The 13,503-nt window shown below is 47.9% G+C and overlaps 1 long non-coding RNA gene across 1 annotated transcript; it reads left to right on the forward strand.

Moving 5' to 3' along the window:
- Positions 1-899: 899 nt before the first annotated feature.
- Positions 900-7,756, forward strand: LOC123387354. The gene is made up of 2 exons (XR_006601796.1): positions 900-1,030; positions 7,334-7,756. It is a non-coding gene; the product is annotated as an uncharacterized LOC123387354 (long non-coding RNA).
- Positions 7,757-13,503: the final 5,747 nt, after the last annotated feature.

Below are 13,503 nucleotides of genomic sequence, written 5' to 3' on the forward strand. Positions count from 1 at the left end.
GCCCGACACGCAGTGTCACCAAATAGGAGTGGGGAAAAAAAAAACCCCAAACCCGCCTCGCCTCACCCTCACAATCATGACGCCAAGAACAGCATACGCGCCCCTATTTTACAAATAAGAAAATGGAGGCTCAAGGGGGGTTAAGCGAGCCCACTGACGCAAGGTCTGGAGCCTGGGTCAGTCTTGTTTCAAATCTAGGGTTTTCCACGCCGCCTGCCAAGCCGCCGCCTCTAGGGAGGCACGAGGAAAAGCAAACGTGCTGCAGGAGAGGGAACCGCTACCACGGCCTCTAAAGTGAAGATGATGGGGAGGATGCACACGCAGAAACCTCCAGAAGCAGGAAAGTGCCGCCTGGATCGGGAGAAGCCAGGCGCTGGGGGGCGCAGGTGGGCAGGCGACAGCGCCGGTGACAGCTCGGGCAGGGTGGGCAGCGGCCACGCGCGCCCCGCGGGAGCGGGCAGGATACGTCAGCCTGGAACCCTGGCGTCCCCCCCCCCAACCCCCGGGGCAGTGTCCACTCGGGGGCAGCGGAGAAACGGCCGATCGCCGGGATGCAGCGGCGACACGGAGAGGGACCCGGGACGCCCCCGCACCTGTGATCGCCAGGAGCAGCGAGCGTCGCAGGCGGGGCCCGGCCTCTGAAGAGCGGCCGCGCGGGCGCCTGAGGTCCACCACCAGCTGACAAGCCGCGAGCGGGGCTCAGGGGGCGCGCCGACCCCGGAGCCCTCAAGGGGAGGGCCCAGGTCCCGACTCCCAACCACAACCCGGGCCCGACCCCGGCCGACTCACCAGGAGCCCAGCGCCGCGAGCCCGCTCGATCCCCGCAACTGCGGAGGCGGCTCCGGTTAACAACACTGCCCACCCCCTGCGAGCCGGAACTTCGGGAGTGAGACACCTCACTTCCGGCGTGGCGCCGAGTGGGTCGTACCAAGTGCACCCTTCCGTTGGCCGCACCGCGCACCCTCCGTGGGGCCGACAGCGGTGGCCCCACCACTGTACCCAGGCGTCGCGCCCACGGCCGGAGCAAGAGGTGCGAGAGGTGGTCGCAGCGGAATAGGGCAGCCCGGCAGGTGGCTGGAGTCCCCCCGACTATTAGTCCCAGATGGTATCGTCTCCGTCTCTGAGCGGACTCAGTCTAGAGGAGGACTCGGGCTCTCAGGGAGGGGAGGAAGGTGGGGCTTTGTGCGGGCCGTACCATTTTGGGGGGGGGGAGTGTGCCAGGGACCGACATTACGGGCTTAAGAGAAATAAAATGTCTTAGAGAAATAAAATGTCTTAGAGTCTCACTCCAGAAGATTTCACAGCAAATCAGATGCTTTCCTGGAGAACTAGGTTCAGAAAAGAAAAATTTGCTCCTTCATGATCACCCCCAAATTGTGTGGGAGTGTGTTGGGTCCCCGTGGCTGCTGCTAATTGGCCGAGATAGAGTTACGCGGACCAATAAGAAAAAGGAAAGAGACTGGCCGGCCTATGGAGAGAGCGTAGCAGGTGAGCGGTTGCTAGGCGCTAAAGGCAGCGTTGCCTAGGTCTAGGTCCGAGCCCGGTGGGCGGACAGCTGGCTGGGAGGGGTGGGGTGCAGGGGGGTACAGTCCGTGGGCGGGTGATCTGTGTCTGCCCAAGGGGAACGTTTGCTGCGCCACAAAAGAGAGGCGCGAGCTGTTGTCTCTAGGACTAAGAAGGCAGATCTTTAACACCGGCTGATTTGGAATAGTGTTCTATGCAAAGGGCTCGACTTCAGTTTCCCTGTGCCTACAGCTCTGCCTTGTATTGTCCGCTCCCCGGCCATAACCGCAGCTACAACAGGTCTTGAGCTGCGCATTATTTCAGTTTGTGTCTCAATCGCAGCCAAACCAGTCTGCTCATTGACAGAATGAAGCCAGTACACCCAATTTGTATCTTGCATTTCTTCCGTCTTGGGTAGCAATCAGTCACCAAAGCGTATGGGCTACGAGGTGCCATTCTCATTTTGTACGTGGATTAATGGAGGTTCAGAGGTTTAACAAGACCTGTTCCTGGATTGGCGTTGGGTCTGTCTGACGCTAAATTCCCATCCTGTTGGCCTCAGCCACCTTCATCACCTCCTGAATTGGCCTGACAAGTTTAGCCTGTAACCTGTTACAGAGTTGGCTCCCCGACAAGGCCATGTGTTACTTTCTAGTGACTGCATCCAGCGGTCAACTTTCCCTTCTTGCCTGACTCGACCTCTCTCCCAAGAAGTCTCATACCTGAGATTCTGTGATCCCACAGGCCTCTGCTTTTCTTCCTGGCTGTGCATCCTCTCCTCTGTCTGTCCTATCTCGTCTGTCCTAGATATTGGTGTCCATATTGGTCCCTTCTGTTTGTTTTCTCTGCATAATGCCCTCTGCTCCTGTGGACTCCATACTCCCACCCAGGTGCTGATGACTCCCAGGTCTGGTCTCCAGCTGAAATATCTATTTTTTTTTTTTTAATTTTAGTGTTCGTAGTCCTCCACCCCTGCCCTGGCTTCAGAAACCTGGGCATCTTGTTCATCCTCTCCCTTTCCCATCTGTCCCCACACCCAAACTGGTAATTAAATCATTTATTCAGTTGTCTGCAAACCTGTCAGATGCAGCCTGTTCTAGGAACTCAGGATATCAGTGAACATAATGACAATCTCTGCCTTTGTGAAGTTTTACCTTGGTGGGTGTGATGGATGATAAACCAGATACATGATATAAGGGAATTCGCTACTGTGCTGGGAGGTAATAAGTAGGTAATAAGAGCTGTAGGCAAAACAAGAGGGGAATGAAGGAGATCAGGAGTGTGGTGGGGCTCCTTGAAGCAGGTTGCAGTGTAAGTGAGAAGCTAAACAAAGACTTGAAGGAGGAAGGAGCATGAGCCAAAGGGACCCCTGGGTAAAGAGTCACCGTTGGTGAAGAGTGGACCTGTCCTGGGTTGTTGGGAGGAGGTGAGTATGGCTGGAGTGGAAATAGCAAAAGGGTAAGTGGGAGGAGGAGGAAGAACCAGATGGCATTAGCCATTATAAGGACTTTGGCTTTTACTTTGAATGACAGGAGGAGCCATTGGGGGTGCTGAATGGAGGTGGCGGGCCCTCTTCTTAGGTCTAAAAGGATCACCCTAGCACCTCTGTTATTGAATGAGCTAGGGGGAGGGGAGGAGGGAGAGTGAAAAGCAGACTCCCCACTGAGCAGGGAGCCCAATGGAGGGCACCTCAGTGGCTCAGTTGGTTAAGCATCTGACCTCGGCTCAAGTCATGATCTCAGAGTCCTGGGATAGAGACTGGAGTCATGCTCCCAGCTCAGCAGGGAGGCTGCTTCTCCCTCTCCCTCTGCCCCTCCGCCATCCGCACTCTGTCTCTCACTCAAATAAATAAAATCTTTAAAAATTTTTTTAAAAAAAAATTTATTTATTTGACACACACACAGAGAGAACAAGTAGGCAGAGAGGCAGGTGGGGGTGGGGGGAAGCAGGCTCCCTGCTAAGCAGAGGGCCAGATGCGGGGCTCCATCCCATGGCCTTGAGATTATAACCTGAGCTGAAGGCAGAGGCTTAACCCACTGAGCTATCCAGGTGTCCTTCAAATAAATAAAATCTTAAAAAAACAAACAAACAAACAAACAAAACCAAAGCCAGGAATCTGTTAGGACTTCCTGAACCGTATAAATGGCATGTATGAAAAATGCAAGCTAACATTACAATAATGGTAAAAGACTGAACACTTTCCCTCTAAGACTGGATACAAGAAAAAAATGTCCACACTTGTCGCTTCTATTCAGTATTATACTGAAAGTTTTAGTCAGGGTATTTAGGCAAGAAAATAAATAAAAACCATCTAGTTGGAAAAGAAGAAATAAAAGTATCTCTATTTGCAAATGACAGGATCTTGTATGTAGAAAATCCTAAGGAATCCATCAAAAAATAGTAAATGAGTTCCCCAAGGTTGCAGGATAGAAACCAATGTGTAAAAATCAATTGTAGTTTTATTCACTAGCAATGAACAATCCACAAATGAGATCAAGAAAATTCCATTCACAATGCACCAAAAAGAATAAAATCCTTATAAATAAATTGAACAAGAGAAGTGTAAGGCTGGTACACTGAATATTACAAAATATTGTTGATAGAAATTAAACATCTAAATAAATTGAGAAACATCTCATATGTATGGATTATAGGACTTAATATTGGTAGATGGCATCATCCTCAAAATTGATCTAAATTAAATTCATCTAGTCCCTGTCAAAATCCCTGTTGCCTTCAGTGCAAAAATTGACAAGATGATCTTCAAATTCATCTGCAAATGCATGAGACCCAGAATAGAGAAAATGCTCTTGAAGAGGAAGAAGAAGGCTGGAGTGCTCATACCTCCTGATTTTAAAACTTAGTACCAAGCCACAATAATCAAGATTATGTAGTACTGATAAGAGGATAGACAAAGAAAGCAATGGAGTAGAATTAAAAGTCCAGAAATAAACACAAATATTTATAGTCAATTGATTATCAACAAGGGTGCCAACACGATGCAGTGGGAGAGAATTAGTCTTGTCAGCAAATGGTGCTGGGAACCCTACCTCACGCCATACACCAAAAATTAGCTCAAAATGGATCAAAGGCCTAAATGTAAGACCTAAAACTATGAAAGTCTTAGGAAAAAAAAACAGGCATAAATCTTCATGACCTTGGGTTAGATAATGGTTTTTTGGATATGACAACAAAAGCACAGCAATGTAAGGAAAACTAGATAAATTGGACATCATGAAAATTTAGAACTTCTGTGCTTCAAAAGAAACCATCAGGAAATTGAAGAGACAACTCATAGAATAAGAAAAAAATTTTTCAGATCATATATTTGATAAAAGACTTGTATCTAGCATATAAAAAGAATTCTTAAAACTCAATTCAAAAAACAACACAATTCAAAAATGGCAAAGGAATTGAACAGAAATTTCTTCAGAGAAGAAAAGGCCAATAGATACATGAAGGAGATGCAAATCCAAACCACAAGGAGATCACTTCACATCCGTTAGGATGGTTACAATAAAAAAGACACAAAAAGAACAACCATGACAACTATAAGCAAGGATGTGGAGATACTGGTACCTCGTGCGTTTCTGGCAGGAAATCTCAGCTCTCCTGCAAATTGACCTAAAATTTCAATCTAAATCAAAAGACTTTTTCATGGAACTTAAGAGTTTATTTTAAAATGTACATATATGTGGGGATGATTGGATGGCTCAGTTGGAAGAGTGTGTGACTCTTGACCTTGGGGTTGTGAGTTCGAGCCCCACATTGGGTGTAAAGATTACGATAGAAAACAAACAAACAGGGGTGCCTGCGTGGCTCAGTGGGTTAAGCCTCTGCCTTCGGCTCAGGTCATGATCTCAGGGTCCTGGAATCAAACCCCGCGTCAGGCTCCAGACTCAGCGAGGAGTCTGCTTGAGATTTCTTTCTCTCCGCTCTCTTTGCCCCTCCCTCCTGCTCTCTCTCTCTCCAAATAAATAAAATATTTAAAAAAAGAAGAAAAAACCCCTCTTCCTTTCCTAAGCTGGTGGAGGATACATAGATGGGTCTACATTTTTTTTTTAAGATTTTATTTTTCAGCAATCTCTACACCACACATGGGGCTCGAAACCACAACCTTGACATCAAGAGTTACGTGTCCCACTGACTAAGTCATCCAGGCACTCCTACATTTTTCTCTTTTTGTAGTCTGTAATAGTTCTTTACATAGTAAGAATGAGGTAAGTCTCCATATCCTGATGCAGAAAAATTTCTCATTTTATTAGGTTAAAAAGTAACTCCCAGAATAATGTTAGAAGTATGGCCTCATTGATATAAAGAAAAAATAAACCCTCTGTGTGTATTTATAAACACATTATATATTACATGCACCTATTGACAAAGAATACACTTTTAAAAGGGACACCGAGGGGTGCCTGGGAGGCTCAGTCTATTAAGCATCCGGCTCTTGATCTCAGCTCAGGCCTTGATTTCAGGGTCGTGAGTTCAAGCCCCATGTTGGGCTCCATGCTGGGCATGGAGCCTACTTAAAGAAAAAAAGAAAAATAAATAAAGGGCACATCTCTAGGGAAAAGAGGAGGAGGTGGGATGGGGGGAGGAGTGTTGCAATGAGAGATGGCTGTTTTGCCCTGCAGGCTTATGAGCAGCTTAAAACCATATGAAAGAATATATTCATCTATTACTTATATAACTATTTATAAAATGATTTTGAGGATTTCAATGAGTCAAAAAAAAAAAATGTAGATACCCCATGACCCAGCAATTTCAATTCTAGGAATCATCTTGACAAAGAATTCCCCAAAGTGCAGTTTATAATAGAGAAAATTTAGAAACAACCTACATGCCCATCAATAGGCCAATGATGAAATTTATATAACCAAAGAGCAGAACAGTTACGGTAGCAACTAAAATTCATCTAACCCATCCTGGCAAGGTAGACGACATTACTTCTCTCATTTTATAGGTGAGGAAACCGAGGCTCAGAGAACTTGGGCCACTGGACCAGTCACTTAGTATCAAAGTAGTAGGACACAGGGTTTGAACGCAGGTCTATCTGATTCTATAATCATTCACCTTGACCACCGTGTCTCCTAAACGCAGGCATTAAGAAGGATGAGTTTACATCAATGTAAAAGTGGTCTATTCTATGTTATTGTGAAAAAAGATTGTAAAATGGTTATACAGTAAGATTTCAATTTTGTGAACTGAAAAAAAAAATTACTCTGAAAATATCTGCAAGAATATTCACCAACTGTGACGGGTGGTTGCGTGGGTGGAAGGTGGAGAGAGGATTAGATCTGTGTTATGGGATGTGTTTGGAATTTCTGTAAGGTTTGAGTTTTTCACCAAGAAAGGGGATTCCTTTCATAAGCAGAAAAAGATTTTAAAAATAAGGGCAGCAGCAATCCTGGGTTGCTGGGAGCTGCGTGGCAGGGTTAGCCTGAAACTTCGTCGAGGAGGGCACCATTGGCATTCTGGAGGGCAAACAGCCTTCAGACCAGAGATCTGAGCTGCCTGCCCATAGACACATCTGGCCTGTGGTTGAGTTTCATTTGCCCCATACGGCACTGACAATTTTTTATCAATTAGTTGTCATTGCTTAAAACGTGTAAGATTTCGCATAAGAAGTAAGGATGTCTGGCTCCTCCAGGAAACTTGACCCGTCGGGCCCACTTCCGGGTTACAGCTGCTTGGATGGGGCCAGCGGCCAAGGTCACTGAAGCCATGCCCACTCCTCCGTTCAGCTGGGTATTGGCTCCAGAGGCACATTTCAGGAATTTGTCCCATCATTTATCTGACATACGTTTATGACATTCTGTTTCTTCTCTAGACTAAGTCCATGCCGGTGTGAAAATTAAGAAAAGGAAACTTCGCTGGGAATGGAGCCAGGAGGCCGGCAGGGGGCGCTCTCGGGCCCGGCGCTAGCTGTCCACCGCAGACCCAACCGGAAAAGGCAGACTGCGCAAGTGGTTACCCCTGTACTCTCCAAGCGAGGGTCAGGGAAATTTCTTCTTGCCCCAGCAACAGCCCAGCCAACGACAGACAGAGCTCAGCCATTGAGAAGCGACTGCACTTCAAGCTCCCAATTTACTCCAATGGACTTTGAGTTTGTAACCCCCAACTCCCCCCTTGCCTCTATAAAAGAGTGGTCCTCTCCTGGGGTCAGGGACTTGCTGGTGGTTTGCTGGAGGTTGCTTGTCCCCTGTTGTAATTCTCAGTGATTGCTGAATAAACCCGTCCTCTGCTGGGAAAATATCGGGCCGCCCTAGATGATGCCACGTGCCAGAAGAAAGAGCTTTCCACCCTTGCCCAAATGGCAAAATTGTAAGGAAACACATGATGATTATTGTTACAAACCTTCCAGTTTGAGGGGGGTCTGTTCCACAGCAACAGATAACCAAAACCGAAGTGGGCATGATATCTGGTTTGTCTCGCCGTTCCCAGCCCCAGGTCCAGGGCCTGGGACACAACACGAGTTCAGTAGATATTGAAGGAGTGACTAGACATTGGTTTGGATGGATACACAGATGGGTGGGCACATTCACTGACTTGGAGCTGACCGCCCGGGACATGGGGCTGCAGTTTCATGGAGGATTGAGGGGACAGTTTCTATTGAAATTGTTTTTATGTTTGTGTGTTTTTTTTCTCTTTTGGGTTTTTTTGTTTGTTTCTTTTGTTTTGTTTTGTTTTTGTTGTTATTGCTCGGATTCTCCTACCTCATTTCCTGGGCAGGGTTCCAGTCAGTGCCTACACCGCTGTCCCTGTGAGGTGTCCCTACCATCCAGGGACTTGGAAGCCTCCACAGTGCAGGGGTTCCAGAGTCACACGTCTGTGCTGGAGCCACACCAGGAGAAGGAATGCCTGGGGCTGGCAGGGGGGGTGGGGGTGGGGCTCCATTTCACTCCGTTCCAAAGTTAAGTTCCAGAGTTAAGTCTCACGTGATTCCAGCTTGCAGCTAAACAGCTGGAACTTTTTTTTTTTTTTTTTTCCTTCATTCCAACCTCTGCAAGTCCAAGAAGGCAGCTGGGAGGAGGCTGGGACGGATGCCACGGGAGCCAGATGGCTACACCCCCGTCCGCTCCCTGCTCTGCCGAAGGCCTTCCACCCTGGGCATTCGGATTCCCCGGTGATCTGCCTCAGCCTGCCGCCCCCACTGTCGCTCATGCACTTTGTGTCGTGGCCAGACTTAACTTGTCCTCATTCCTCATGCTCTGCTTTGTCTCTTCAGTGTAGCCTTCTTCTCTTTCGTTTTCCCTTTGTGTGAGATGCTTTCCTCCTCCTGTTTGCGCAGAAAATGCTTAGTGCACCTCCAAAGATACTTTCAAGCATCGGCTGTAAACCCAAGTGACTCTCTCCCTTTTCTTGGTGCCCATGGCCCTGAGCCAATGGGAGGGCAATCTCATCTGACCCTATATTGTCATTGCTCCTGTGTCTGGGACCTCTGTCAGGGCAGAGTGTTGTGTGTGTGTGTGTGTGTGTTGTAAATTGTAAGGATTATCACACAGCCCACGTATGCTGAGCTCTGACTGTATGCTTGGCTCATTGCAATCCTATGAGCCAGGCACTATTATCCTGCCTCTGTCATGGATGGGGAAACTGAGGTACAGAAAGATTAGGTAACTTGCCTGAGGTTTGGGCAGCTAATAGGGAAAGACAAAGTCAGGATTTAAACCCAGGTTGGCCTCACCATCTCTTTACTTTGCAACATATCCATTTTCTCAATCCCCGTGACAAATTGCCATTTTTTTTCTGAAGTAAACTCTTAGCCCAAAGTGGGGCTTGAACTCATGATCCCGAGTTCAAGAGTTGCATGCTGTAGTGACTGAGCCAGCCAGGTGCCCCAAGTTACCATTTTATTGATGAGAAAGCTGAAGCTCAGAGTGGCTAGAGAACTTAGTCAGAGCCACCCTGCTGGAGAGTGGCCGAGCTAGGACACTAAGGATACCATTGGGACATTGTCTGGTTTCCCAACACTCCCCAGCACTTCTTGTGATCCAAGAGCCCCCACTGTCTGCACCCAACTCTCCCCATGAACTGTGGTGAGTTCCACCCACCCTTTCAAGCAGTGTCTGGGGTTCACTCATTACCCACAGTCTTTGGACAAAACCAGGGAGCAGTCACCGCTGGGCTACACAACCTGAGTGTCCTTGGAGGGCAGAGCAGGGCCAGGGAGCTCAAGTCTCTGCCCGTTGCAGGGGGCAGGTGGCCAGGTGTGAGGCCATGTCATAACTCTGAATCGAGACCCTGAGGGCATCTATGAAAGGGACATAGTATAGGACTGGGCTAAGGACAGGTCCAGGGATAGCAACTGTTATGAAAGTGTTATATAGACAAAGAAAGGTATTAGGGGCAATAAATTGCTAGCTTGGGCAATCAGCACACATTTGTAGGGCCCATTACATGCCAGGCACAGGGCTGTGTGCTGGGGACTCAGTAGGGAGCAAAAGCACACTTTCTGCCCTCATGAACCTTCTTGCACAGTGCAGGAAATTTGGGACCCATAATTTTCCTCCTACCTCTTTACCATGAGAATGGAGTCCCCCTGCTCCCCCGATTCAGTCATTTCTTTATCCAGCAAGTATTTTTTTAAACTGAAATTCAGTTAGCCAACATAGAGTACCTTGTTAGTTTCAGATGTAGTGTTCAATAATTCATCAGTTGCGTATGACACCCAGGACTCATCAGATCATGTGCCTCCTTAATGCTCGTCAACCAGTTACCCAGCAAGTATTCACCAAGTGCCCACTATGAGCCAGCCCTGTGCTCAGTGTAGAGAACGCATTCATGAACAAAACCTCTCCTCCTGGAGCTTCCAGACCACGGACAACTAATAAACAAGGAAACACACAGGGAAGTGTTGACTTTGGAAAATCAAGAGCGGAGGGGAGGTGGAACAGATGAGGGGGACCCCGCATGGCTGAAGGGAGGAGAGTCCGTCTTTCTGTCCCTGTGGGAAGTGTGCACGGATATGGGTTCAGGGAGATACGGGAACAGGACAAGGGAATGTGTGTGGAGGTGGGAGCAGGGAGGAGAAGTTGGCGACCAGTTCTCTCAGAGGGAAGGACCAGGATCTGAATAGACAAACAAGAAGAACTCCAGGAGGTGTGTGCCCAGGGACTCCTGCATCCCAAGGTCACAGTGAGACCAGAGACAGCCCTCGGGTTATCTGACTTGCTTCTCCTCAGGTGCAGGAACCACGTAGATGGACGAATGGGTTCAGCCAGGGTGTGGCCTTTCTAGGATACATCCATGCATTCTTGATACCCCTCTTTTCAAGAGGTGTCCCCAATTCCCCTCTCCTTGAGTGCGAACTGGGCTCAGTAATTCGCTTTTAATGAGTAGATTCAAACAAAAGTGATGGCTTGACTTGTGAGACTTGGCTTCCAGTGTGCTCTCTGTCTTGGGTCAACTCACTCTGGGGGAAGCCAGATGCCATGGCAGGAAGACAAGCAAGCAGCACTCTGGACAGGACCATGTGGTGTGCAATGGAGGCCCTGCAGCCCCCAGCCATGTGAATGAGCCCACAAAGAGGGGGACCCCCTGCAAACCTCCGGCCTCTACCAAACCTTCCAATGATGGTAGTTCTGGCTGACATTTTGACTGCAAACCTCACGAGACACAGTGAGTTGAACTTCCTAGCTCTGTTTCTCCTGAACTGCCTAATGCATGGAACAGCAAGGTAGTAGATTCTTTTTTGAAAGTTCTTGGATAACTTTTATACAACAGCAGATAACAAATACATCTGTATCTTCAATAGAGAGAGGAACAATTGGAGGGCAGGCTTCCACCCGGTTACTCAAGAGCCCAGGCTCCTTCCATCTTGTGGCTCTGCCATCCCCTGGGCAGCCTTGGAGCTCCCTGGAGATCTGCACTGGGCTGGAAGTCTGGGATATAGGAAGTGAGGGAGATGGTTAGGACAGTTTTCAAAGACCACAGCTGGTAATGAGTAATAAAAAATAATGAAAAATGGGATGAGAAAATGACATTTAGGATAGAACTGGAAGAGAATTAGAGCATGTGGTGGGGGGAAGGGGAAGAGGAACAGGGATCAGTAGGAAGACCCTCTGGTCCAAAAGTGTGGTTGAATTATAGGAAACAAGGAAAATCCCTGAGTGATGAGCTTGCGGAGTGAGGCACAGAACGGCTGAAAATGAGTCTGAAGAGGGGAGTGGGGACTGAGCACGCTTGGCCTTGTAAACAGCCAGAAGAGGGGCGCCTGGGTGGCTCAGTGGGTTAAAGCCTCTGCCTTCAGCTCAGGTTATGATCCCGGGGTCTTGGGATCGAGCCCTGCATCGCGCTCTCTGCTCGGCAGAGAGCCTGCTTCTTCCTCTCTCTCTGCCTGCCTCTCTGCCTACTTGTGATCTCTGTCTTTCAAATAAATAAATAAAATCTTAAAAAAAAATAAAATAAACAGCCAGAAGAGGGTCAGTGGGGAGATGCTGCAGGGTTTAAGCTGGAGGAGGAGGAGCAGGTCTGCTCTGGGAAATGTCATCATGGCCGCAGCAGAGGGAGGGACTGGCGGAGGGAAGGGGGTGGCCGCTGGAGCAGGAAGAGTGGTCAGGAAGCTGATGCAGCATTCAGACGGAGATAAAAACAGCCTGGTCTGGTCTAGGGAGGGTGGACAGACACCCCGAAGGCAAGAGAGGGCCAGGAGGTGGTATCTGAGTAACTGGGGGAGAGAGAAAAAAGGAAGAGCCAAGCAGCCCCAGGCTTCTGGGTGGAAGATAGAATTATTCTCTAAGATGGGGAATCCCAGAGACTACAAGTTGAGAAGAAGCCTGAGTTCACTTTTTAAAATTATGAAATATTTGGTATGTACGAAATAATTGATGTCAGATATACATAAGCAATGGAGTGAAATAACAAACACCCGGCTCGAAAACCAGAACAGTGACATCGCTGTTTACCCATTTCCTCTTCCCAGCACATCTCCCCGACCCCCACAACCCTAATTTATAGTATTTTTAAAGTCATTCCCTCGCTATCATGTTTCTCATAAACTTGAGTGGCTGTTTTATTTTAAAGATGCTTGTCAAAATATTCCAGTTAAGAATTGAAAGGATTTTCTTTTTTTTTTTTTAAAGATTTTATTTATTTATTTGACAGACAGAGATCACAAGTAGGCAGAGAGGCAGGCAGAGAGAGAGAGGGGGAAGCAGGCTCCCCGAGGAGCAAAGAGTCCAACATGGGGCTTGATCCTAAGACCCTGGGATCATGACCTGAGCTGAAGGCAGAGGCTTTAACCCACTGAGCCACCCAGGCACCCCATGGATTTTCTTTTTCAGTATGAAGCTGACTGCATGCCCAATCAAGCTCCCAGGATTTAGATCCTGTTTCAACAACTGGCTCAGACTTTCTGCCCAGACCCTGCCTCTTCCATTACTCTTGGCCACATGTCCGCTACTGCTGCAATGTGCCCTGTGGGGTGGGTTTCACTGGGCATGGGAAGATGCACTCTGTGCCTTCATTAAAGGGCTGCAATTTTTCCTCTCTAAGTTAAATGGCTAAATTGCATTCATTAAATTTCTCATCTCTAACCTGGCCTCTTGATTGATTGATTGATTGATTTTAAGAAGGCTCCATGCCCAGCTTGGAGCCCAATGTCGGGGCCTGAACTCAAGACCCTGAGATCAAGACCTGAGCTGAGATCAAGAGTTAGATGCTTAAACCATTGAGCCACCCAGGTGCCCCTAACCTGGCCTTTTTAGAATAAATCTAATTTGCACACAATATGTTATCTTTTCTATATATTATTAGATTCAGTTTACTATTGATTTGCTTGAGGTTTTTTTTTTTTTTTTTTTTTTAAAGATTTTATTTATTTATTTATTTGACAGAGAGAGATCACAAGTAGATGGAGAGGCAGGCAGGGAGAGAGAGAGAGGGAAGCAGGCTCCCCGCTGAGCAGAGAGCCCGACGCGGGACTCGATCCCAGGACCCTGAGATCATGACCTGAGCCGAAGGCAGCGGCTTAACCCACTGAGCCACCCAGGCGCCCTT

This window comes from Mustela putorius, unplaced genomic scaffold (genome assembly GCF_011764305.1).
Source record: "Mustela putorius furo isolate JIRA1106 unplaced genomic scaffold, ASM1176430v1.1 tig00000127_pilon_pilon_pilon, whole genome shotgun sequence".
NCBI lineage: Eukaryota > Metazoa > Chordata > Mammalia > Carnivora > Mustelidae > Mustela > Mustela putorius.